This window comes from Phalacrocorax aristotelis, chromosome 2 (genome assembly GCF_949628215.1).
Source record: "Phalacrocorax aristotelis chromosome 2, bGulAri2.1, whole genome shotgun sequence".
Taxonomy (NCBI): Eukaryota; Metazoa; Chordata; class Aves; order Suliformes; family Phalacrocoracidae; genus Phalacrocorax; species Phalacrocorax aristotelis.
The window spans coordinates 115874701-115902305 of NC_134277.1; the positions used below are offsets into that span (position 1 = coordinate 115874701).

The 27605-nt window shown below is 41.5% G+C and overlaps 1 protein-coding gene across 11 annotated transcripts in view; it reads left to right on the forward strand.

The window, feature by feature from the left end:
• Nucleotides 1-1002: 1002 nt before the first annotated feature.
• GREB1L (GREB1 like retinoic acid receptor coactivator) overlaps nucleotides 1003-27605 on the forward strand; it is a 142238-nt gene continuing 115635 nt past the window's right edge. For 9 of the 11 annotated variants that reach the window (XR_012659177.1, XM_075084792.1, XM_075084796.1 and 6 more), the window contains exon 1: nucleotides 1083-1173. The gene's annotated coding sequence lies outside the window, so the exon portion shown is untranslated. The other 2 variants (XM_075084794.1, XM_075084793.1) reach the window with 2 other exon arrangements.

Genomic DNA, 27605 nt, shown 5'->3' on the forward strand with positions numbered 1-27605 from the left:
TAAAAGGAAGAAAATGCAAAATCATTTTTCCCCAGTTCAATCCCTCAGGGCGCCCTGCTGTATTTCTAGTCTCCTTCTCACCACTCTCCTGCTAAGTCCAACCTTCATCTTTACGCACACTAAGAATCCTAACCTACCGCTTCCCCACACAGACTTGGGCTGCATTTACAGCTGTTAATGTTCCAGACCCTTCTGTTTCCATCCCCTCCAACGCACTCGGATCCCCTGATCTCCACCCGCCTTGCCTTGAGCCCTCTTCAGTTTAATCTCTGACACAAGTACGCTCACAGTGCCCTTCCCTAGTCTCTCTCCAGCATCCTCCTAGCACGTTAAGCCCCTTCAGCTTTTACTTTACCGCCCTCGGACTAGCTCCACTGCTAACTAAACCCAAAACAAAACACGAGTGACCCTTCCGACTTTAAACTCTGTCCACAGCCGTGACTGGCCCGCACCCGCAGGGCCGCCTCTCACGGACCCCCAGTGCCATCTTCTGCCTCCCCCGGCCACCGAGCCACGCCGGATTTCTGACAGGGTTTTGACGCTTCCCAGCTCCCTCCTTGGCTCCGCTCCGTGCAGGGCCTCGTCCCTTCCCTCCCACGCTGGTCGCACGCCAGCTCGCCCCCTCCTCAGCGAGCCTCGGCCGCCATGTCCCGGGCCTGACTGCCCTCCGCCTGTCTTCTCCGCTACCCCGCGCCCATCCCAGCGCCCCTTCCCGACCCATCACCTCAGTCCCCGGCAGGACGCGGCCACCCCCCCGTCCCAGCCCCGCCGTCCTGGGGCCTGGCCCGGCACGGGGAGGCCCTTCCTCAGCCCCACCGCCCGCTGGACACCCCCTCACCTGAGCGCGCCTCCCCCGCCGCCGCCACCGCCCCGGTCCCCTCGCCCGCCGCCCCCCCGACCCCTCTCCCTCCCCGCTGTCAGAGCAGGAGGGGCGGCACCTGCGGGTCCGCCCCATTCTCCTCCCCTCGCCTCCCCTCCCTCCCCTCCTCCCGCCGGGGAGAGAGAGAGACCGAGACCCGGAGGGAGACGGTGGCACCGTGGGCGCCGGGCGGGACTGCCGGGCGCAGTTGCTCGGTGTGAGTGGAGGGGGATAAAAAATAATTTAAAAAAAAAAAAAAGTGAGGGGGGGGTGGAAGGAGAGCGCTTCAACAACTTCTCTCCCTGCCCAGCAAGGTAAGGGAGCACTGGGGGGCGCGGGGCTCGACTTCGCTTTCTCGCCGGTTTCTGGGGAGGGCACAAAGGTAGCGGGTCGGGGCGGTGGCAGGAGGGCGGCGGCGCTGCGCTCAGTGTCAGTCACCCCGCAGAGCGGGGGCAGCCGCGGGGGGCTGCGGGCTGCCGGTGGCGCGGCCAGTGTCACTGGTGAGCCGCCGGTGCCCTCCCCCGTCTGGGCTCCAGCTCTTTGTTACCGTCCTTTTGGACCGGGGAGGGGGAAGAGATGACACCGCTCCGATGGGGCAAGGCGGGACAAGGCGGGAGAGCCCTGTCCGGGAGGCTGTGGGAGCAAACCGTGCGGGCGGCAAAGCCCGGGGGAGCAGGGGGGAGGCGGGCGCGGGGGGTGCAGGTGGTTCTGCTGGAGAGCGGGCGGGCGGCGGGCTCCCCCGCCCCGCGCTGCCATGCGGGCGGCCGCCGGCAGGGGGCTCGGCTGCCTCGCCCCTCCGCGTCCGGGGGTGGCTTCGCCTGAAGGGGGGAGCGCCGGCGGTGGTCGGCCTTGGGGGCGGGCGGAGCGGGGAGACGTTGTTGGGGGGGCATTTCTGGACATGTGCAGGCGGGTTTTGAGGAGGGGAGGACAGGTCGCCGGGTCTCCGTCCCAGAGGGGGAGGCTGTCCCTGTCGTGGAGGGGCGGTGGTGTCCCCGGGCGGCCAGGCAACCCGACGGGCAGCGCCGGACGGGCCGGGCACCGGGGGCAGGCTGCCGTCGCGAGTCCTGTCACAGGCGGCCCCTCGGTGATTCCGTTCACCCTGGTGACGGCCGATCGACGGGACTTGTTTGGTGCCGGGAAGTAAAGGCGGGGGGGGGGGGGGGGGGGGCGGCGGAAAGCGCCTCCGAGGGACCCGGGCCGGCCGTGCAAGGCAGCTGACAGGTTCATGAGGGGGCGCCCCGCCGCCCGCCCCGGACAGCGGTGAGGTACCGCCGGGCTCGGCCCCTCCACCCCGGCGCTCCCCCGGCTGCCCTGAAACCTCCCGAACGTGAAAACTTTAAACCATAGGATTTCGGCCAACCCAGAGGATGGGCCAAGGGTTGCTGTTTGTTTAGGGCCCAAGCCTGCAAATATTTACCCGTATTCTGAAATTTAAGAATTATCAATGGTCAGATGTGTTTAAAGTGCAGGAGACTTTTTAAGGTACCTGCTGGAAAAATATTTCCCACGTCTGCGGCTTGTCAGTATGTTTGCTTTAAATACACTGAAGGTGTGACCTTTTTTACATAACTTCATTCCCCTTTCTTTCAATTGGTGACTCTTAAAACTTCTCCACTGAATGGCGTTTTAAGTATTACTGAAATAATATTTCATATGCTTCATACTTCGTGGATACTGTCTTACAAAGGGCTTTTTAAAAGATTGAAATAAAAGGCTGTGGAAGAATAAAGTATGTCTTATTTCCTGACTAGGAATAACTGAAGCATAATGTTGCGGGGTTTTTTTACAATTATTGCTGTTGTTCAGAGCCGAGAGTGAAGCAAGTAGGTGTGTATTTCAGTTGCAGATATAGTTATATATGTGACCTCTGAGAGGACAGCTAAAGCTTTCTGTGCTTCTAAATACTGTAATGCACACTGAAGTTTGGATTTTGTTAAGGGGTATGCCCTCTAAAGAAAAACAAGGATGGGTCTTCCATTGATAGAAAAGCTTATTACATATGCACTAGTGGGATTAACAAAAATTCTTTGAAAAATATTAAAACTTATCCTGAAGTATTTGCTTGTGGCTAGGACAAAAGCACTTATGGAGCTGGTGGATTAACTTTTTAAATACCTCTTTTAAAGGAATAATGATAGTGTGAGGATTCTCAGAGCTGCTGAGAAATGTTTATTTATTCCTTGTCTTAACACTTTCTGAACATATTTGAACGTATTTTGAATGTATGCATGCTTTTTTCTCATGTACTCTCAAGTATTTTTCAACAGCATGCTCCAGGAAGTCAATGAATAATGTTCAATATGTGCCTACCTCTTTAAAGGGTTGGGCTCCAAGCCCTGAAGGTTTAGTTATACATCTGTTAATACAGATAACAAATACAGCATATGTTTTTGTTTATTGTTGATAGTGTTAGTGCAAAACAAATTTTTGGCTAAGGTGTTTAACAGAAAAAGAGTTTAGTTATAAAAAACAGTATGTACCTACCAGGAATTTTTATTAGTTGGCTTTGGCTCTAGATAATGTAACAATCAGAAATAGTGATGATTTTTTGGTAATGCAGTTCTTAAGCCCAGAATATGAAACTAAAGGAAATAATCGGTAATAGGCAACCTGATTACTGAGCTTTCACTGGGATAATTAAAATATGTGAAGTTTCTTAAGATCTCATGAGGGGATCACAGATGAAAGGAGGGGTGATCTGACTGTGTGAAAAGTTTGTCTAGAACTCAGAAAAGCACCTTTGGTTCAAGGTCTTCTTAAACACATAACTTTTGGCATTGATATTTGACGGTTCAACAAGTCATGTCCAAAGTATTCTGCAGATACAAGGAAGAAGAAAACTTGGTAGTGTAATTTAGGAGACTCCAATTAGTTACTATTGGATGGGAATGAAACTATTTTTTTAAGGGAAATCTGGAAAAGTATCTCTACCGTAGAGCCTACCATATTATGAATGCTGGGCTGTTCATTCAGCGTAAAACCATACTCAGTATAATGTCAAAAATATACTCTTGGAAATCTTATTAGTGAGAGCTAAAAAAAGAGATCGAATGCATCTCTCTATGATTTTCAGTGTTTCTAGGAAATTTTGCGTGGGCATAAAACTGTAAGGATTTTGCTTTCAGTGGTATAACCTTTTGTAGTGTCTTTCTTATTAAACATTTTAGAGTGGTTTTTAAAAGTGCTTTTATGCTTTGTATGGTTCTGTACCATATGTTTTGTATTTAATTCTTTGAATGACCACTGAAGTGCAGCCAACTTCGGGTGAATGTGGCAACTGTTAACTAGCGCTTAGCAACAGTGCACAATAATCAAGACGGGAAGTGAAGAAGAATACCATGTCTAATTGAAACTACAGGGGGTATTTAGGTAGGTAGGATGTAATTAACAAAACCTGGAGCTTGGGCATGATATTAAGGCATCACATCTTTACTCTTGTAAAAAGGATTTCACAATCATTAAAGCAAAAAACATTTCAGGTTTTTGGTTTTATGCCTCAGATGGATAGCCTCTTTGAGATATACGTTTTTTGCCTATTCTTGCATCATCATTTCTTGCAGTTAATGCAAAAGACATGTTTTCCTTTGCTTCTAAAACGGAATTGTGAAAAGGAGGACTGCTGGGAAGACTGACAAATGAAGGAGTAATAAGCCTTGACATTTTGACAATGATGTCTTTTAGAGAATTAGTCCCGTGAACTAGAGTTCATTAGATATAGCAAGTGATTAAGATATCTCTAATATTCTGAAACATTACAGCGGCAGTCATAAAACAACACTAAATTTTTACAATTACTATGTTGTTTTCTCTAAGAATCATTGACTTCCCTTAAATCCTGTCTTGTCATGACATTCCTGAAAGTGTTGCGAGAAGTGTTGTTGTAAGAATATTTGTTCAAAGCACTTTTGCCTAAGAGAGTTTCAGTTTCATTCTGTAAAAATTCCAAACCTGATCATTTTGTTTCATGCTGTATTTTATGTGGAGATATATTCATGGACCAATTTTATGTCTGGTATATCCTGAACACATCTTTTTTTCTAAGAACTCTGAAAATATCCTCATATAATAAGGAGAGAACTAGTAAATTAATTTTCAGTGAATCATTACAGAGGGTCATTTGCAGTGCTGAGCATGGCTAGTATAGTCCCTGCTAATGGATTCAAACTTGCAGGTACATAGTGAAGACGAACCAAAAACAAAGAGCCATGTTGTGAAGGTGCTTATAGTGGTGAACTATCCAGTAGCAGTAGTCTCATAGTATTTTAATAGAATAATTAATGTTTTTATAATCCAAAAGAAGAAACACAGAATGTCTGTTGGAGGAACTTGTGGATGACAGAAATTTGGAACAGTGTTTATTTACAATTGGAACAGCCAGATTTTGTATATTGCTGTGGTTGGCTTGGAGGTATCAAGTAGAATTATGGAGTTCCTTATAGAAATGACACTAAAATGTAATTATTTTTGTTTTGGGTGACTCCTGAAGCCATGTCAGCTCATTTCTGTTGTCTTACTATATCAGATGGTAATGTCACAGCTTCTGTGAAATTGTTTTGTGACATGAGAGGCCATAGAGAACTGTGTAAATGACTACTTTCATTGAAGTGTATTTAATGTAATTCTCATTAAGTTAGCATTTTAAGTTCCATGGCACTTCAGAGGTTTAATTAAAAAAAAAAACAACAAACCAAAACATATACCTGATCTGAAGACCTTACAGCATGTATTGTCAAATGTTTTGGTTAACTTGCATTTAATCGATGCTTAATTTTTTTTAATTACAGTTATACTACAGAAACTAATGAAATGTTCATAAAAGGTAAAAGATTGGAAGAACTGTGTATTGTGACATAAAATCACCAGAAGAGTAAGATGGTAGGGAGCAGTCTGCATCAGTACGACAAGATCTGATAAAAACAGTCAATTCATATTCCCCATGAAAGGTTTTAGAGAGGTTTTGAATTAGTTTTTGAATTTGATGGAGCTATGAACAGCAAAACAGTGTGGGCAGACTTAAGATACTGTTGCTTAAGAGATTACCAGACATCTGTCGTAGTGGTTCCAGTGGTCTGAAATGCACTCTATTAATACTGGGGCTTTTTATCTTTTTAAAATGAAAACTCATCTGTGCTTCTCATCAAAAGTAATAGGACTTCCCTGGAACATAGAGTGTGAAGTTGCTAAGGTTAGTTAGATGGCTAACTATTTTAAATCAATGCATTTAGGGTCACAAATGCAATTGAACATTTTGTTAGTACCTCTGTCTCGTTGAACCTAATTGTGCTGCATATCCCTCCACAGCACCAATTTCACAGCACAGATTCCTCTGTTGAATGGAGTGTACACCACCAAAATTTCAGATAAATCAGTAGCTTTCTTTGGGAGACAGTTTAGGCTGCTGTTTTCCTCCAGAACCATGCAGCATTTAAATTTGCTTCATAAAGAAGTATTAGTGTGCATATGAAATGTTTCCCTCTACCATTCTATATATTTGAGAGATATTAGGCTTCCCCTCCCCTTTCTTTTATAATGCTGCCTCCAACTTCACAGCTTACCTTCTTGTAGACTCTTGGGTCTCAAGACATAAGGAAACATAAGGAGACCTTTTCTGGGAGTTTGATAGTTAAACTATGCTTTTAATTTGGTGGGATTTTTTCCCCCTGTTAATTCCGATTATCTTTTGAAAGATAGAGATCGTTCATATGCAATTTTAATGCCAGTGCTCAGTGAGGCTGTGTGTACCCTGAGTTGCATGGTCCCTCCCTTCTTGTGTTATCAGTTGAGAGTAATTAGTAGAGAGTTTGGAAGTGGCTGCGTGCCTGATCCTCCACAATATTCCTAGTAAAGAGGAAATGACCACTTTTTAAAAACTGAAATGTGGCACAGCATCCTTGGTTTAGTGAGACTGGAGCTCTTTGGAGCCTCCTCGGTTGTACCCACTTCAGAGCGCTGTTGTGGCAGTAAGGAAGAGCAGTTCCCAACAGCCGAGTTCAACTGCTTCTGGCGCTGTAAGGAATCTGGGCAACTACCTCTTTACACTGGAGTCACTGGTGAATAGGGACATTCACAGCAGAGCTTTGTAAGCATTACTGTTGCCTACCCATGTTACTGATGTCTCAGGATAAAGAATGGATGTGGCAAAACCTTGTCTTGATGGCTGTCAGTTTGGGATTTGCAGAGAGCCAAGCCCTCCATTCCCTGTCCTGAGCCGTGTGTCCTTCCACTGTTGGTGTAGTACTTTGTTGCTATTAGTTCTCTGCTTACTATCCCCTTGGTAATAAGGTGTTGGTTGTAATGTGGTGTTTCACAGTGTGCAATTGCATATCAGTCTTGCTGTTCAGGAGATCATGCCATCTGCTTTTACCGCTCTTGTTCCTGCCTTACTGACCATCTCCCTGTGGCTTGTCAGGAAGCCCCCCAAATTCTGTGTTCCTTTAGGGCCTTAGGTGGCTTTATGCTCCTGTCCTTTCACATTTTCAATTAACTTTGAGAACAGTTGTTTCATAAAGGAAGCTTAATCTTGTAATTTCTTTAAACTGTTTATATAGAATCAGATTCTTTGTGCAAGTAGGTGATTCCTTTGGGAAAACTGGGAATTAGGTCTTGATTTTTACAGCAACAGTGCCCTTCACTGCATCAAGAAAAGGGAAAGAGTTTCCTGCCAATCATGTTATATGTGACATTTAAGAACATGCTGGTTTCCTAGTCTTGTAAAAAACACTGTCAAAAATTTATTTGTGTAGATGAAATGTTAAAACATTATTGTTGTTACTCTTTCTAATCTTAATCTTTTAAAGGGAAAATTCTGGCTGTGAGAACAATAAGAATTAGGTGGATTAGGCAAGTGATCAGTACCAGCTCACAGAGGAGCAATTGTGAAGAAAACTTAAGGGGAGGGGAGGGAGAGGGCAAAGCCTTCCAAGAAGACTTTAAATCCTCGAACAGAGGCACACGGAGCTGCTGATGGTGTATTTAAAAGCAGAAGTTCAGAGTGAAAAATACGCATATCCTCAGGGTCCTGATTGCAGCAGTTTTAGCAAATTTTGAAGGTTAGCTCTTGCCAAATTTTTTTTGGATTAGGAGAGTTAGCTCTCAGTTTCCAAGACTTTTGAGGAGGGGGAAGATGACTTGCCTACCAGACTGTTATTTCACCTTCTTCCTTCAGGTCCACAATCATGTTTTTAGCAGATATAGGAGGCAAGCTGGATTTCAAGGGCATCAAGATTAAAACCTTAGTTTTGCAAGCTTTTGTCTTGAGCTATGGAATCTTTAGAAATTAAACAGCATGAAATTTAGAAATTAAACAAGACATACAGTCTTGTTTTGTTTTGTAGCATTAACTTAGTAATACGCTTCTTTCTTACTACGTGCATGAGAGTGTGTTGGGTGCTACGTGGAAAATGCATACGCAGTTGTCTCCTCCAGAAGTCCCCTAAACTGTAGACTGGACAAACTAGAGAGGATAGTGTGTGTGTGTGCACACGCACACATATATACTTCTAGAGATGTATATATACATACATACACACTGATACATATATATATATGAAAGAGAAAAGAACATGAATTAGAAGTGCTGGGGTCTAATATAATAATGGTCCAATGTCTTAATGGGTCATAGGATTCTTTTTCTTGAATGATTGCTTGTCTGAGATGCTTTATATTTGTCTGTACTCTGTTTTGTTCACAGTTTGACTTTAGATGTGTGTATAGCTAGACCAGGAGTTCTTAGTGTGTAGTAGATACGCCTCTAGTAATGTTACTCAAAACAGTATGCCTCAGAAGCTCTTAAACAAAAGTCACCACCAAAAAACCACTTCAATTTTGAACAGCAGATGTGACCTTGTGGCAGAAAAGCCTGAGGAAAAAAAAAAAGGCATTCTTCTGACTGCTGTCAGCTATCATAATGAACAGTGTTTGCTTGCTGACTGTCCAGCGTGATGGTTTTATTGAGAGATGTCTTGTGCCTGACGGCTGTGCAGATGGATGCTCAATTTTCAGCTGTAGCACAGCTGGCTGGCTTTCTGTCAGGCTTGGCTTTGGGGTGATTCCGGTTGTGATGTGGATTTGGTGTAGAAAGATGGAGGCTATGCTTGTGATAGGGGTTAAGGACACCCCTACACAGTGCAGTAAAGGTTTTCTAGCTCCATTTGCTGTCGCTCTAGTAAATCCATTTCTGATTATGTGCTAAGGCCCGACAGATTAAGTGCTGATTTGAACTTGTGAAGTTGCATGTGTGTGTTGCCAGAGTTCCTCCCAATGCAAAAGGCAAACCTCTATAACCTGTAGGTTCAGAACAGCTGAAAATTAATCCTAACAATGTTGCTTAGATGTCTCTTTAAAGAAAAAAAAAGGTTTGCTTTTGATCACCATGTTTAAAGGATGCTGTCCCAGCAATGTAATAAATGAGAACTGGATCTGGGACTTACTTTCAGTAAAAGACAGTATTCTTCCAGATGCTTTTTAATTGAATTGTCCTGTGAAAATGGGCTCAACTTTGAATTTAGTGGCATGTAGTTCAGGGTCTTAGGGCTGAAAAAGAGATAGGAATGCAACAGATGCTGCATAGTTTTGGTACTTCTGATGTCTGATGATACTGATATCTCTAAGCTTGTGTTCTCTATTCTGATTCACTATATAAACAGCACAGCATGAACCGCAATGTATAACCTTGACACATGACTGGATATTTGCTTTGTACTTCATTAGTAGTTTGTCCAAATTGCAAAAACTGTGTATTGGGAAACAGATAAAGCATTTGCATCAATAAAACATTTAACTTTCTTTGAGGAATAACTGTATTTTGTGCCTTGGACTTTTTAAGACATGGACCTTCAGTTCTTGTGTCATTGTCATCTAGCTGAGAATAACTGAGAGCCTCACATTTAAATTTGACAGGATAACAAGTAAAAACTATTGATGCGGATCAGCCGTGAACCAAAATACATCAGAACAACATTATACTTTCGCAGGATTTCCAACGTGGCCCTTTCTTGAGTGGGAGATTGGACTCGTTGACCTTCAGATGTCCCTTCCAACCCGAATTATTCTGTGGTTCTGTTGTTTGTTGTAAAGTGGGGTAGTACAAACCCCATAAAACTGGGCAGTATTACGTACTGGTAAGACACAGCTTCCTGAAACAATTGATGTGGCCCAAGGGCTTTGCAGACATACTCAAGGAACAGGCTACTGGCAGTATGAACTGTTTTGGTAGCCTGCTCTCTGTCGCCTTCTTTCTGGCTGTTTTTCTGCTCTGTGCTAGATGTGCTTGCTCTATGTCATCAGAAATACATGCTGACTGCATATCGAGCCACACATATCAACAGAGAGACACAGTGAGTTCTGTTACTGGCAGCTGTCTGCAGGTCTTGTCATGTTACTGGATAGCAACCCCGAAACGGTCTGGCAATTGCAGCATCTCTGGGAAGGCTGGAAAGTGGGGGTGACTCTGTAAGAGGTTGTTTGGCCTGTCTGGGACGGAAGATTGAGCATCAAAGGTCAATAATGATACCTGATGGATTGACTTTGATGCATTGTCTGAAATCTTTCTAGATTAATGGTCATAATCAAACATTTTACTGTGAGGAAACTTAAAATAAGCCCAGTATTATTAATTCTAAGGCTTTTCAGGACTAAAAGAAAGCATGCATAAAAAGGAGAAACTTGTTTATGTTGTTTCAATCAATCCATTCTACTTATTATTTTGTTAGTTGGTGAGATTTGGGAATTGCTGTTTGCAGTTACATGCCCTTGTGCATCTTTCTGATAACTGAGTCATATGGGTGCCCATATGTTTTATTTTTCTGGACATATTGATGCTTATGTGATGATGCAGTATGTGGGTTGTAGTTTCCCTCTAGCTGCCATATTCTAGCTGGACGTACTCCATATGTAGAGGAGAAACAGCCAAGTGTGGAAAGAGGCGGGTGGTGCTTTTTAGTTGCAGTTACGAAAAGAGGAATGGAGCCTGGATGACAACGTACCTTTTCCTGCTCCACATGATTATCTGAATAAATGCTGGGAAGTTGAGGTTTATTATATAAAAAACACAGCAAGGGGGAAAGAAGGACTAGAAATTGGCAGCTAGAAATTGAATGTTCTTCGAGAAACTCAATTTTAGGAAGAAGTTGACAGGCAAGTTAACAAGGGCCAGAGAGTAGAACTGTTTTATGATTCATAACTAATCCTTTGCCCCAAGGACAGAAAATTCGTGTAGTTGAGGCCAATGCCCAGAAGGAGGCTGGCCTCAGGATGAATTCATTAAAACAATTTTGTCCGCCCTGTTCCAAAGTGCAGCTCATGCTGAAAGGGACTGATAAATTTCTCATTAAAAAATGCTTGTTGAAAATGAGGTCTATTCTGTGTGGTGTCACAGTGCCTTTCTGATCTGAAATAAATCACATAAACTGTGTTTCTTTCAGTCAGCGCACAGAGATAAGAGAATACACTGGTGAACCTTCTTGTGTCCATACTGTCATTATATGTGCCAGGAAAAATAGCCCAAAACTATGAATACTTAAGGAGAAAACAGTTTAAGAGTAATGGACTCTTTTGAAATGGGTTGATGTCAAATTGGTGAGTAAACAGTTAAATGCAATGTCACCATATAGCCATATGAAGGATAATATTCAGATTGTGATTTTCTTTGTTTTAGAAATGAGGCTTGCAATGATGTATCTGCAGTCATTACTGGCTTGCCTATCCCTGATGTTTTGTAATTCTTTCTCTGTTTCTACAGCTGGACTTATTTTTACTTGACAGAGCTTTTAACTGATGATCACTGTTGTTTACCATTCTATTCCTTCTCCTAGCCTTTACTGGAGAGGAGCACTATTACATGATTTTAGTAAGATTTTTGTAATCAGTTGATCTTTGGGTTCCACTTCTCCTACTACTGAATTATTTGCTATTGAGAAAACATGTTTTTGTAACTTCAGCTTGAGCTTAGTACATCTGATCAGAGCAGGTCAGAGGTAACTGGGGATTGTTGTGTTTTGAACACAGCCAATTGCTATTATGTTCCATGGCAAAAAAGATGGGGATTTGTTTGTATCCTTTACAGATACAGATTTATGCTTTATTTTGCTGGAGAATGGCTTAGTTCAAGGTAGAGAGTCAAGTTAAACCTAATATAATAATAGACTGAGTTAGGAGACTTGGAGTTCTAAGCTAGCAGTTTGAGAGCTAGAGAATCCAAAGAAAATCTGTTGTGTTTTTTTTTTTTTTTAAGAATAAGATCCTGGAAAGCAGGCTCTTTCCTGCTCCTTCATAGAATCCTGTGATTCTCCTGAATGTAGTATGAAACCTCATTTCATAGAATCATAGAATTATGGAGGGAGTTTTGAGGTAAACTTATGTCCTTTTACATTTTGACCAAAATACGTGTTATGTGTCTGGGGATTCCACCTTGGCCAAGGAATATGGAAGTTTCTTTGGCCACTGAAGAAAAGCACAATGACATACTTCAGAGGGTAAAAGGAAACAACCTTTCTTTCCCCGCTTATGTGGTTATCCCTCTCTTACCATAGCAGAGTGGTGTAAAGGACATATGTGTGAATGTAAGAGAAAAGGCCTCTTCTAAAACTATGAAAAATGCTTACGCAAAACAACAATGTAGGTTTTTTCCCACATGACATATTATGTACTAGCATGGGAATAATATGGGGCTTCTGTTGCCATGGTATATTTCACACCATTTCCACTGATGTTCAAAAGAAACAAAACTGTTACAGTCCATAATGATTTTAATGTGCTATTGCCAAATTATTAACATGCAACAGAGAAAAATTGTAGTTTTTTCGTGTCTTATTTAGCCAAATTCTGAATGCATTAGAAAAACAGGTATATCCGTTCCTGAGTAACTCTGGGCTAACTAGCATTGCCTGCCTGATCATGGAGCCTAGTTTCAGTAAAGAAGTGGATTTAGTTACCGAGCACTTGCTAAGCTGTGAAGAGGCAAGGCAAAACAGCTGTAAAAACGTTGGTATTGGCTGTGAATTTACATAAATAGCAATATCCTTTCATTTGAATGCTGAGGGTGATATTACAACCTGGTCTTGGGTCTGCAGAAGATCTGATTTTGCTTCCAAATTCTGCCACTGAGAGGAAACACATGGCTTCTCCACACCTCAGTTTCCCTGTCTCTAAAATGGGGATGGTGGTCGTCCATCTAGTTTTTTAAGCACTATATTACCGTAATGATCAGTTTTTATAGTATTCTATGGCTGAGCCTAGAGGGACCTTAGTTCAAGTCTCCTTACAGGACCTTGGGCTGCTGAGCCTCTTGCTTTTGTCAGTAAGCTTTAGACATAGTAGACCAAATTGTGTTCTTGGTATACATACAGTTATTAATTTGGCTTTTGTGTTCAAACTTTCTGTTTAATTTCCATTAACTTAATTTTAATTAATTGAATTTAACCATCTCAGTCTCCAGTTTCCCTGCGAGATCCGGTTGCTGTGTGCGGGGAACCCGGGCAGCGTCTTCACCGAGACGGCTTTGTGGTAAAATGGATCCGAAAGTCCAAGGCCCTTCGTCTGCGAAGCAGCCCGCAGCCAGGGCTCTGTTTACCCGCAGTAGCGGTGCTAACCGGGATCTGTGTTGGTATTACAGGAGTGTATGAAACACCCAGTGGAAATAGGCTAGGCTGTGTCTGGCAGAAGGTCTTAAGCTGGCTAAAGCAAGCGGTAGGTGAGGAGAGGGAGTAAATAAAGCGTTTGCAGGCCACATGCTGTCACAACCTTTCCCCTCCCCCATACCCTCTCTCTTTTTTTTTTTTTTTTTTAATTTGGCCATATGTTTTACTAGTCTAAGTATGTGTCAGCGATAATCCAGGCGCCATGCTTGTAGAGGATGATTACCCAGTTTGTTGCCGAAGTGATACTTTTTCTTGTTTTCTTCCCCATTTAATTTTTTGGAGGGTCATAATTATAAAGCTTTTTTTTTTTAAAAAAAATTGCAGATTACCCTCTTTGTGTGACTAAATATAACTACATCTCTTTTTGTGCCGGCCTGTTACCAGTTTGTATGATAGGGGGTCAAACAAACCGGTTTGTTCTCCGGGTGCTAATCTGAATTTCAGAGCCGCTGTCCTTTACCCCCTGGCTCTCTGCTCCCCTCCCCCTGCTCTCTACAAACAGCCACATCGGGTCTCTTTCTCCTCTCCAACCCCCCTTTCCCCTCCTTCCCTCCCCTGGCCCAGCAGAAAAGTAAATGTCGATTATCTTTTCCTACTCATCCCTTACCCCAAATAGCTGATTCTCACTTAGGGTGGCTGGTGTATGAGAGGATTAATGCTCCAAATATTCAAATGATTTGTAAGTCTGCTGGTCTGTATGTTACATTAAAGATGCTGTGGTGCTTTTGGGGGATTAAATTTTATGGATTTTTATGGGTTAAAGCAGGTACAGGGTTGTATGATGACGTTTTTTAAAAGGTCACCTCTCGTGTTAGGGTGTGACCAGGGTCATGTCGGTTTTATATGAAACAATCATCAGGAATTGTCCTCGGGGGAGTAATTTCTCAGGTCTCCAGTGAACCTTGGCCAAACATGGAGGGGTTACTGGCTAGCATTGAACCCCTGCTTGTAACCCACCTTCGTGGTAGCTCTCATGGCGTGGTTACAGTTAGCTGCCTTGCCGAAAAAAGGAGAAGTGGCTAGTGGGCAGGCAGAAACGCGTTGTCATGGAACAAAATAAACCCTCATACCTACTATTTAAAAAATAAATAAACCCACAAAAATACCGCCCTAGTAGATTGAAATGTATGTGTGCTGGGGAGGAGGGGAATAACATGTAGGAAAAGATTTATGCCTTCCTTCGGGCTGTTGCTTGGTAACAGAAAATGCCTCTTAAGCCTATTTTTGGAGAGGGGAGGGGTGAAACTTGATTCAGTGACCATCTGTCCTGAGCTGGTTGATTTCCTGTTGAGCTCTCCTTTGTTTCTGTCAAACAATTGATTGTTACCCTTTACGGATAAGAATACTGTTGGTGACATTGCCCTGAATCAGCAGGTTGGCTTGTGGCAACCATAAAATAGACCTATTAATTTTATTTTATTTTTTTAAAATGTGTAAGGGTTTTTGGTTCTTCTGGGGCCACTAACTGTGGTTTTGCTGGGGTTTCTTTATCTGTGTTGTGGTTTTGTTTTGATTTCCTCCCACCCCCCACCCCTTGGGAGTACCCATTAGTACAGTAGGTGAGTGTAATAAATGTAATTGAAGCATTTTTTTTAAAGAGGATGTAATAATGCGGTTTTTTGTTGGGGAAAAAGCAGCCATGGTTTTCGGCATGTTAAGTCTTTTGGCGGTGTGCGGGAGCAGAAGTTAATTGAAGTCACTGTTGAAGAAATCCCCACTGTTTCTGTGAAAACAAAACCCAGATTCTTAATTGCAAGTGGAATATTTGCTATTGTTCTTGCTTAATTGTCAGAAAATCATTCTCTGTTTGAGTACCTCCCGATGTTTGCTTAGTAGTAGGGTGCTGGATAGATTTGAACTCAGATTAGATTATTTTTAAGTCATCTGCTTTATTTATATTGCAGAAGCCTGTATTTTTCCTTTAGTTTTAGGCATGCAGGGTACAAGGTGCGTGCACATGCGAAAATACGTACATGTTCTCTGTAGCTGCCATTATTAAGCATTCCAATACCGTTTCTTTCCCTGCCCTGAATTTCAGCATTCAGAGAAGAGGTTCATAGATCCAGGCTGAAGAAAAAGAAAGACTTGTGTCTAGAGGAGACAGGTAATATCTGCAAAAAGAGAGTGAAGTCCCTCAGTGCAATAGGCCAATGATAGTCACTGATATTTTCTTCAGCCAGTGAAACTCTTCCCTGGAGTATTTCCATGATGCTGCATTACAGAGGAGCGCGAGAAGGAAGGAGCTTCAATACAAATGTCTTGGCATCTTACAGGTCTTTGCTTATTTGAGTTTAGCCTACTTATCACTCAGTAGATGAAATTTGGAGGTAATTCCCAAAAGTCACTTCACAGAGTGAAGGGTGTTAGAAAAAGTTAATTTCCTGTTCTCTTCTATTTTTCCCACATACTCTTCAGGTTGCTTTCTACAGGTAGAAGAGCTGAAGTCTTGTGAGATTTCCTTGCTTGCTTTCTTTTTAAAGTTGCATGTCGTAATTAAAAGTCTGTGATTTGGCTTGATAAGGAAGGTTTGTATCAAACCATGTGAATGAACCTGTGTGACAGCACTGTGGCTTGCTGGTTGATTAGCCCTCGCATCCTCCTACTTGGTTGCCCATTTCTTCCTCATCCCACCCTCAGCCTTTTCCCCTATTCTGCTGCTGTTTGTTTGGCATACACTGGGATCCCGCAGGGGAACTGATCCACTTGAAAAAGAACTTCTTTTTCCAGGTTACTTTTTAGGTGGATAAATTCCTTTATCAAGTTTACTACTGAGTGACACGTGGAGCTTGGCCGGTGCAGTGGAACAGGTTGGGGTGGAAGCGATCAGTACTGTGTAGCGTCTTTTTTATTTTTTTTAACCATTAATGCCACATATACTGTGAGGTGATTTTAAACATGTGCCCTCTGTTAGGTAGAGAAATCCTACTTTGGGATTCATTTGGAAGTTTTGTAAACTGGATGGGTGTACAGACATCACTTCTGTAAAATTAATGGAACATGCATATGTGCTGCTTTTTGCCCTTCTTTTGGTAGAAAGCAATAGGTACCATCAGCATGCCTTTCAGGTATTTTCAGTCTGTCTTGAAATTACACTGAGATCAAAACATTTGTAGAACTAGTGCCAATTAGGTTGATGTTCGGGGCGAAAGAGTTTAAACTTTGCAGTGAAGAAGGAACTGTTCTGAACTGGCTTGAGAACTGATTCAATTTTTTTCTTCCTGCAGAACTGAGTTTCTATGAGGAAAAAAAAATTAAGAACTTGGGGAATTTTATTTCAGGTGAAAACCCTGTTCTAGATATTTGGAACACAGTTTTGCGTCTGGTGCGGAGAAATTGATGAGTGCTTGTCCTGATACAGATATTTCGCTGTTCCCTTAAGAGAGCATTGCTAAGCTGTCTAGCTTGAATTGTAGGCAACTTGCAAAAAGTCTGGTTCTCCCAGCATCTGGGTTGAGCAGTTGAGTCTGTGGCCTGTGCAGATGACAGAGCGGTTAGAATAGAGGCCTGCACTTATCTTCGTGCTTACTCAGGTTGGGTCGTACTGCATTTCTGCCATTAAAACAGATCTGTTGTGTCCTTTGTTCCCACATAAAAGCAGCCACAGACCTGCCAGTCAGAAGGCACAGTGCCTGTGGCTTACCTTACCTACAGGAAGGCAGTAATTCTAGAAAGGGAACTAGGTAGAAGACTGGCATCTGCTTGCGTTCACCTTCTCATGTTGCTGTTGCAAAGATGGAATTATTTATGTGTGTGTTTTGCCTTCTCCTGAGCGCAGTCAACCAGAGTCTGAGCAATGCTGTTCAATGTCAGGGTGTCCTGCTGGGGTTTTCTCTGGGAGGGTGAGTACAGAGGTAGGGTCATGATAAGCTGCTTTCCCATATGGGGTGAGTTCATGCGTGCTCCTCACCCATGTTGTCGTTACAATGTTCCTATTGCAGCAGTGACTCAGCCTCCATTTACTGAGCTGATAGCGGTCCTGTCCTTAATACGAGTTTGAGAAATCTTCCTCTCCTGTGATAAAAAGGCCTGTTTGTGGTTTGCAGGAAAGAGTTTGGACGCTGTAGCAATGACTTCCTGCTGTAAGAAGAATGGCGCTATCCTTTCCTACCCAGCTCGAAAACCATGTCCATCAAAGGTGAAAGTGCCAAGGTTCCCTTCTCCTGGGAAGGTATGGCTGTCAGTACCACTGACAGGCTTTCCAGAGAGGAAGCAACACACCAAAGGTTTTTAGGGAGCCTTTTGTTTTTGACATGCAGCTTTCTGCTGAAGCTTACCTTTGGAAAGTCACATGTCCTCAGTGGAGATATGTGGCCAACTACTTCATAGCGCATCACAGCCCTCTTCTGTGTTAGAAGCTATTCCCCAACTCACCTTTAGAAGAGGTCCTGGCCTTGGGCATGCTGGACTGTGCTTAACCTCTGGTCTTAGCTTTCCATTGGCTTGGCTACTGACTGAGCTGCTCCACTTAGACCACTTCTGGCAGCTTTATTTATTTTTAACTCTCTGAAAGTGCATTGCAGGAGAACAGTCATCATGATCAGTTCTGCTCTGCAGTCTTCCGGTCATCTAACTTCCCTCTTGGGTAATAGCCATGGGTGGTGGGACTGCTTTGTAGTTAGCAGCAGTCTCCATAAGAGATTGAAATTTCTGGGACTGCTTGTAACTGCTGCTTTAGTCACTTTTTAATCTCTTACAGCAAGGGAGCGAGATCCGTGGAGAAGCTTCATGGAGATTAGATGAAATCAACTGATTTAAGTTAACCTCAGTTGCTTTTCTGCTTCTTCACAGTAGAGTCATTCCGGGTGTAGGTACTGCTGGGAGAGAATCTCTCATCTTCCCTGCTGGAGGAACCTTTTCAGGGGCTGGCCAAGAGGCAGAAGCAAGCTTACCCTGCTTAGGGTGGCAGTCAGGCTATGCCAGATCAAGCAAAAAGAGTGTGTGTGAAACCAATCTGAAAGTATGACTGTGGGTAGATTAGACAGAAACTTGGAAACAAATAGAATTTTTGGTAATTTATGGAAACGTATGCTGGTTTCAATAATATGATTCTGAAAATGGTTTGTATGCTAAAGAAATAAATTTAAATAGGTATTTTATGAAGCTTTTATTCCCCCTCAGAACTTATGGTTTCATCTGAAATCCTTTTCTCCTAAAAAAATATTTAGTGATTGTGCCTATTCTTCCTCGTGTCCTTAGAGAACTGAGTGACTGAAAGAAGGAGGGACCGATTGACCTGAAAATTGGACTTCTGAGGCCTAAGCTAATGTCTCAAAACCTGAGATGGCCTTCCTGCTGTACATGGCTGGATCAAATGTGCTCTTTTATAACCTGCTGGCTCATTGCTGTTGTAAATGTGCTTACCATTGTAGAGATGAGCCTGTTTCTGGAAACCTGATTGTGCGCATGAGTGGGGAAGAGCAGCTCCTCTCTCTATATATCTACAAAATGTGTGACTGGATAATGCAAGAAGTATTCTTCCATACATAATGACTAATTGGAATTAATTTAGATATTCTTTTTGATTTAACTTGGAGGTTGCCGTTGCGTGGAGAAATGCTGCTGGTTCGCCCTATGAGCAGATGAACCAATCTCTTAAAGTGGCCTTTGAGGGTGTAACTTTGGTGTTTATTAATGACATTTAAGATGATCCTGACATTCACATAGGGCAGTCTGAAAAAGAGAATGACGACTATTGCGTGTAAAATGGGTGTTGCCACTGTGTGGTACTGCTTTATATATGTGTGTAAATGACAGCAGAAGACCACAAATATTCAGAGGCAGTAGCTCTTACATGTATCAATGGTGTCCTGAAATGGCAGCTTCTGGGAATGGAAAATAAATACCTTATCAGTCGGAAGAGAAGTGAGCCAATGTAAGGCGAGGTAAGACCAGTGTCCTTGAACTACTGTTACCTTCCAGGCTTTTTTGATGCAAAGATTTTTGTCATCACATGATGACCAAGAAGGCCATTATTTCAATTTTTTTTTCTCTCTCACTGAGCAAAAACATGTTCCTTCCCTTCCCCTCTCTTTTCCTCGCTCTCCAACACTACTATGCTTTATCATTGTATCTAGAAGGTTGATCAGGCTTTTAGAGAAAACTTAGTTCTGATTAATAGGCAGATGTTTTGATTTGCTATATTGCTGTATATTTGTAATTTGTAGTTGACTGCAGAATTCACAGGTGAGGAGAGTAGCTGACTCTCTCTAACTTTCTGAACAGGCCTGGTTTGTACTCGAGGAGGGAAGTGTGGACATAAAGCTGTATGTGTAAAGTACAAGGAGCATTTAGGTGTTCTAGTGGCTGGATCTAACATAATCCACATGGTTGAGTTTCTTGTGCATTTTTCCAAAGTTTTTGCCTGGGGCTTTTTTTTTCAGGTTGTTTTCCCAAGTGACCAGATAGCAGCAAAGAGCAAGGGGGTGGACCTGGAATTAAGCCGGCTAAAGCTAGCGGTTGGGAGATCTTTGTTCTGTTCTGTCTTGACCACAAGCTTCCCAACAGGCCTCGGTGGGGGTAGGGGCACAGATCTCAATTCTTTATCTTCTTTATTTTATTTTCCCCCTTCATGAGTAAAATGGAAATACAGTGTTACTTAAATGAGCAGCTAAATTCTTCTTAGTGTTGGTGTTGAATAAACATACCCTGTAAAGTCTGTAAATAAACTGTGAGGTTACAGAAATGTCCTGCATATGTTGGCTTTTTATTTTTCTTGCAGTACATTTGTTTAAAGTGAATTATCTATTAAGTCCCAGGAAAGTGGCTCTTCGTTTTACTCTTCTCTTTGGAATGAGATTTATTAGTGATATCCAGAGGGGATAGCAGCATAAATAATGTTTGTTTCAAGGCTTGTTGGGTGCAAAGGCAGGGGGGCTCACAGTGAAGAGAGCTGTTTTGTTTGGTGTGGCTAATCAGGAGTAAGGCTGGAATTGCTCATAGCTGTCATTCAGGTTTTGTTTCAAAGTCCAAGGACCTACTGGGAAAAACAAAAAGCTAATGAAAGCTGACTGTATTTCAACCCAAACCCTGTGGAATCCAAAATGATGTCCTGACACTCTGTGTATTCTTATTCTCCTGCATTCCCATGGTTACTAAGGTAACAGGTTTTTAGAGGCTTTACATCTTCATTGTCAAGTATTTGCTACACTTATTGTTGCTGTTTGCAGATTAGGGCAATTTAAACAATACCTTTTGAAATGGGGACCAAAAAATACAAAAAGAAATATAGTAGAAATGGATGTAATGAATCAATTACCCTCTCTTGTTTAAATTTTCAGTGCTACTTCTCAGAAGCTAAGTATGAAATGTCACACTGGTTTAGTGTAGGGATTTTAGGCATGGAAAAATGCTTTTTTGAAGGCATGTTCATTACAGGACTCTCTGAATGTGGAGTACCACATGTGACTTAGTGCCTTTTCCAACCAACAGAATTGTCGCGAAAAAAACGTAAATTCATGCTTGCATCAGGTTGTTGCTTCTCTGCTTATAATATATCTGAGACAGTTACCTGAATCTTGTAAGCTGTGTTACTTTTGCATTACTGCGTCTGTGAAATCATACTTTAAAAATGAAGCAGCCGGGGAAAAATAGGAAAATACTTTTTCTGAAAATGTTTAGCTACATGTAGAACTCTGTAGCCAAACATGCATTACTGATGCTCCTCTGTGTCCATTTAGCTCAAGCAGAAATATACTTGTTCATATCTCCCCTGGAAAACTGAATTGTGGAGGAGATGGTCAGGCTTGTAAATGTATCTTCAAGACGATGACTTCTTAAATTGATTTCATTTCTGCTGGCTTCTTGAAAGTTTCTGCATTGTTGCAGGAAGCATCTTCTGCATCCGTGGTAGAACTGTTTTTTTTAAAAAAAAATTGGCACAAATGTTAACTCTTGAAACTGGTGAGGACCTTATATCACGCTGATTTGTGGGTTGACTGTTGGGTGAGTAGTTTTAAACTTCTTGGGTCATAGTTTTCTTTCCGTAAAGTACGGATAATGCCCAGATACGAGTTTGGAAGGTAAACTGTAGATCTTAATCTGTGCATATAAACTGCTGTAGGAGGTTTTGATGATGTATATATAAGATTACATGCTCAGATCATGGCATGCAAAAGATAAGGTTGGAACTCTTCCTGTTAGTGATTTCCCAATGTTTCAAATAAGGTACAGTTTTAATTATATAATTAAACAGTTTTAATAGTTTAATAATACTAAAAATAATTTAATAGTTTTAATTATACATTTGCTTTAATTTAAAAAGCATAGCATTCATTACACCCCTATGCAGCCAACTAGTGCGATGATTGTATATTTATACCATAGTTTAAATAATTGCTATTTTTGTAAGAAGGATGAATTTTAAATCTTTGTTGTTTCATTGATGTTTTCAGTATGGTTTCTTTTTTACCCTCTCCTCTCCCCTTGCCTCCTAAACAGTGTTTTGCTCTTTGCCTGCTGCAGTTTAAAAGCTTTTAAAGCATTAGAGTTTGTTAGCACCTTGCTGTAGAGCTGCTTATGGCTGAAGTTGCTAGAAAGAGTGTGAACAGAGTTGGAAGAAGGAGGGGAGACTCTAAACTATGCTAAAACTCTTTTAGATTAAAAAATATTACTTCATACATATTAAATCATTCACATTTCCTATCTTTCTCATTGCTAGTAACTGAGTTTGCATCTTTTCATTTATCAAACTGAGCTGCTTATTATATGTATGCAACTTGTGCTCATCTGTAATTCTGCAGCTAGCAGTGGCGTTTCTGACCCTGTTTAATAGCCCTTGTTTAAACTAAGCTTCACTGAAACAAAATCTCTTTTCAAACTGTATTATCTAGATGCCAGAATTTCAGAAAAGGTAATCCTACAAAGTGATTTTCTAGGAGCAGGCAACATTTTCCTGTGACTAACTCTGTATTTTTAATTTGCTGTCTCTTCTCCCTTTGTAATAAAGCTGTGCCAGAGAAATCACTTTAAAGCTTCTGTGAGAGCGAACATGTGAAGTGGGCTTGGGATCAAGTTTGGGACATGGTTTGGTTTGTAGCTTTCCATGCTGCCGTCTGGGACATCGCAGCTGTTTTAAACCTGACTGTTGTGCACAGTCTGAAGCAGAACGTTGGCAGCTGAGGTATGGTATATAATGAGTCCTTTTTGCCTGGCAGAAATGAAATGTTTCTAGTTGAGAAGAATCTTACCAGACTGGGGAAGATACAGGTATTGTTCTCACTGTGTGTCCTTGAAATGAGTCAGTTGCCATGTCCTCTGGAGCCCTTTATTGAACAAACCCATGTGGGGCACTAACGGTGGGTGAGATGCCCTTGCTGCTGAAATAAATCACACCCGCCCCCCCATGCTTTCTTCAGTTAGGCAAGAATCTCACTCCAAGAGTATGCCCTTAGATTACATTTTTTATAAATGTAGGTGATATAAAAACAACATTCTTGCTGCTTATTTGCTGCTAAATACAGTTTCTTTGGAAGCATGAGCTGGAGAAGCCTTTTTGAGTGCCATTTTATTACAGTTTTGCAGATGCTGCTGATGGTGGTTTGTGCTTAGCTGGGCAAGTGGTTACCCGTGTTTGGTTACAATCGTTGCTACCCCAAATATCGGCAAAAGGTCTTGAGGTAGACGAGACTTAGGAGACTGGTGTGCAGATACTCTTAAGTACAGAGCTGATTACCTGAGAAAAAGGGAGGTGACAAATAGGTGGCTGACAACGGAGGGGTGAAGCCGAATGCAGACTGAATTATTCCCTACAATGAAGGCAGAGGGTGCTTGGCAAGCATCTCTCACAAATGATCATTTTAAAGTGTGTGTTGGGAAGCTTTTAATTTTATTAGGTCATTTCCTTAATAGTTCTACATGTGTGGCTGTTATGTTGCCCTAGACAAAGGTGTAATTTGACGTCAAATTGTCTGTGGACATTTAGCTTTAGAATAAGCTATTTATAACAAGAATTAAATCTTTCTGGTAATAAAAAAAAGCTGAATGAAGGAGTGTGAATATGGGAAATATATATATACTTCTGTGAGATTCCAGAAGGAATGGTCATCTTTACACCTCATTTAAAGATATGTATAGTGCATGATAGAAATACGGTATGCGACTCAAAAAAAAAATTATACTCTGTACCACAGAATTGTGTATTAAAATTTTAAATTTTGTGTTTATGATTTTTAAAAAATAATTATATAAAAGTTGTTTAAACCTATTTTCACATTTTCAGGGCTTTTATTTAAATGTCTTGAAATTTTTTTAAAGGAAAGATAAAGATAGTGGAAAAAAAATTCTTTATACCTTGTGAAGCGTTTGAGATCCAAAGCTACTGGTATTCAACATGTGGCAGTTGTAAGCTTACTAGGAGAGCTTGTAAATTCCTTAGTTGAAAAAAAACAAAGTTGCCCAAGTGTTAAGATTGTAAGGACAGACTTGAATGCAGAGGGGTCCATAAGAACTTGATGACTTGATGCTTTTTTTTTTTTAAATAGAAAAATCCATATTGCTGCTTTACAAACTTGGAATAATTATTGAAAGTTAATGTGGCAGGAAGCTGTCATGACCCCTTGGCAGAACTTTTCCATCTGTAATAAGTACCTTCGTTCCCCACTGGAGAAGGGATATGTTGACCCATCTCCCATGACAGAGCCCCTCAGAGGAGACCGGAGGGGGCCTCCACCACAGGGAGTGGGGAGGATGTCTGGGTGCTTTGTGTATGCTCTGGCATTCCAAATATAACCAAATAAAATATAAAAGCATTTGTGTGGACCTTTAGATCCTTGCACTTTGTGAATGAAAACCAACCTTCCTCTTACCCTCTTCTGTTCCCCGTCCAAATGGTAGGAGCAAGTCTTAAGCAAAAATGGATTTTTTTTTAACCCCTCCCCTTTTTTTTTTCCTAAAGTTCTACCAATTTTGCATCTTTTAAGCAAGTTTTTTGTATTTAACAGTAGACTTCATTTAATTTTTTGGTTTAGCAGTAACTTTATGTTCAAATCAAACTGCATCGTAATTGCTCAGCAGGCAGGGGGAATAAATGGAGAGCTGCAGAACTGGAAGCACAAAACTGTAACAGAAGCAGAATTAGCTGCAGTTTCTTACTGCACCTCAGCAGGTGCTTCAGGCTCATGGGCTTAGATCAACACGTCCAGTGGAGGCAGATACTGTTTGTTTCACATCTGGGAAACACAAGCTTACCTGATGGTTTGTAATAGCAATCAAAAAAAGAAAATGTTGAACAACAGAGAGAAACTAATCTTATTAAAGTTAGTCAGTATAGAGAACCTGTGTTTAAGCAAATAAGAGGAGGTAAACAGTGAGTGTGTGCAATTTAAATTAGACTGACAAAAATACTGGTTTTATTTCTGGGGACAAAAGCAAACATATGAATAAAATGCCTCTTGAAAATATGTAAAGAGGCTCTGAGCAGTTAAAGCTCCTTACTCCACATCTTGGATTTTTATTGTTGTATCTGTTACCCTGTTTTGAGCTGTTCTAGAAAGAAAGCTAGTAGGTGAAAGGTAGAGGGGATCCCATGGCTGAGGCTGAACTGAGAGTTTAACCAGGCCTCCCTGAAGCACATGGACACCCTGCTGCTGGCCCCTGTTTGAGGGTGCCCAGCACACTTCTGCTGTCTTACCACGCTGGCAGCAGGGCAGCCGCTGGGGCAGGTAGGGTCTTCTCTTGCTCTCCCTGCTCTTCTATTTAGGATAGGGAGCGAGGTTTAGATGAAGGTTTCTGCTTGTTATGCTTGATTCTGCCATATATAGAAATTAAAGAGTTGTTATCTGAGGAGATTTCAGTAGTTTTTATGAAAAGTACATGACCTTACCCTTCGGAGAAAACAGTTCCCCAGAGCCAGAACCTACACATTTCTTTAGCCTGGTTGTCAATGCAGCAATGCTGCCTTGGGCCTTGCATGCAAATGCTTTTCAAACACAGCACAAAACAACATCCATTTACTATATGGAAGTTACAGTTTGAATAAAATAACCTCCAATAATAGAAATTCTGTTTGGCTTAGCATAAATTCACAGCAAATCATGTATGCAGCTAAATAGAAGAGCTTTCCTTTTTCTAGAAATCTGTGGCCTGTGTTTAAATATTTTATTTGTTAGGATGGCAAGGTCACGCTTGTTTTAATTTCAGCAAGAGGCAAGGAGAATTGGTATGTTACAGAAGGCAAACGTTATGTATGTGGTAAGCACCTTGTAATATATTGCAGGTACCAGGTAAGCTTCAGTAGTGTGTATTTCATTAGGACACAACACTGAACTTGCGTGAAGTATTTTGGACTAGAAATCCTGAGGACAGAGTTCTTCACTTCTTCATGCTGCCCTATTCTGCTCCCTGACTACATCTCTCTCACATTTTAAAATGGTGTCAATATCTTCTGCTAAAGTCCTCATTGCCTAGTTTCTAAGCAGTTACAGACAATAATTGGCACTTCAGCCAGATGCCTTTGGAAAAAGAAAGAGAAAGGATAGTTATGCTGAATGCTGAAAATGGGTGCTTAAATAACAAAAAGACAAAAACCTACTTGTTTCTGTTTGAGATTTCTCTTTGCTAAGCTTCAGCTTTTGATTTCATTCCATATTAGATTGATGAGTTTGGTAATCTCACAAGTATTCCAGGTGTGGCTTTTAAAAACACAATTTCCATTTCTGTTTATGAAAGTTGCAATAAACCATATACCAGCATATATAACAGTGTCTAAGTGTGCTAGCTAAAGAGCTTGTTCTGCTCTTCTTTCCTTGTAGGAATTACTTGACTAGCCCATGTGGAATACTGCTTTTCTGTCAGCTTTTTAGACTCCATTTTAAATTCCTTCTGAAAACTTCTCTTCCATGATAATCTTAAGAAAGGAGTCTATCCAATGGAAGGTGTTTGAATGCCCTTATTTTTAAATAACAGTCAGAGGATTTATTTATTGCATGCCTCTCTAGATCTTTAACAGTAAGATACTATCCTTCAGTAGGGTAGAGGGTATTTACCTCGGTAAGATCCAGGTGTGGTTGAGCACCAGAGAAGACAGCTGTAGTTCAAATGCCATTTCTCTGGAATTGTGTTTGACTTTTTTTACACATAGTTTGGCTGTTAAAAAAAAAAAAAAGTTAAACTTTGTGTTGACTTAGCTGTTTGCATTCTTATGCATTGTGCACATTTCTGTAGTTCTCTTAAAAGACTTTGAAGACTGAAAGTATGAGTAAAACCAACAAGATGATTTTATTGCTGGACTGTTTAGTGTACTCCTGGTTCAAACAAGGGAATAACTTTTATTCTTTGTGGGTAAAACCAATCTAATGCTTTAGCAGATGTATAATTTCTGGAGAAATATTCCACTATGAAACATACATGGATTATAAATTTGCATCATCTGAAACTGAAGAAATCTAAATTCTAGTCAGTTCCTGTTCTGTGGTACTTCAAAAGAACTAGTCACATGAGAAAATGCTGTTCACCTGAGCTATCAGGCAGCCTAGCAATTTATTCCCATTGACAAAGATGACTAATGAAAGACATTGCAGGGTCAAGCTATAAACTTAATTTCAAACTGCACACTGGCAGCTCTTGAAAATGTCTCTTGTTGACAAACAAGAAAGCTCTTGCAGCATAAATAAGTGTTGTGTCTTGCAGCCCCCACTGAACAAAGATGGAATGAAATATAAGAATATTCTTTGATTTTGACAAAGTGGTTTTCTCTAATGAGAGAGCAGAACATGGAAATGATTCAATAACTCCTCTGAGGCTGCAAGATTTTATTCATTTTATATCTTTTTTTAAAGCATCCTGTGCTGACCACCATTTGCTATCAGAAACAGGGATTGAATAAAACAGGGGTTTCTCCTCAATGACAGTGCCTAAATGAGGTATTGATAATAAACACTGCGAACCTGTTGTGTTGTTTCTCATCCTCTTTCCTTCCTATGAACTGACGTAATGAAATTTCCTAACACAGCCCTCGTAACGAGACAGTATGGGGTCTGACAAGCTGGGAAGCAGCTTTCCTTTTCATGATCAAGTAGAGGCATGGGTTGTTCAGGGTGGCTGCCCAGTCTGCCTCCTTGGAGATTTTCAAGGCTTGACTGGGCAGAGCCTTGAGTAGCTAGGTCTGCTCTCATGGC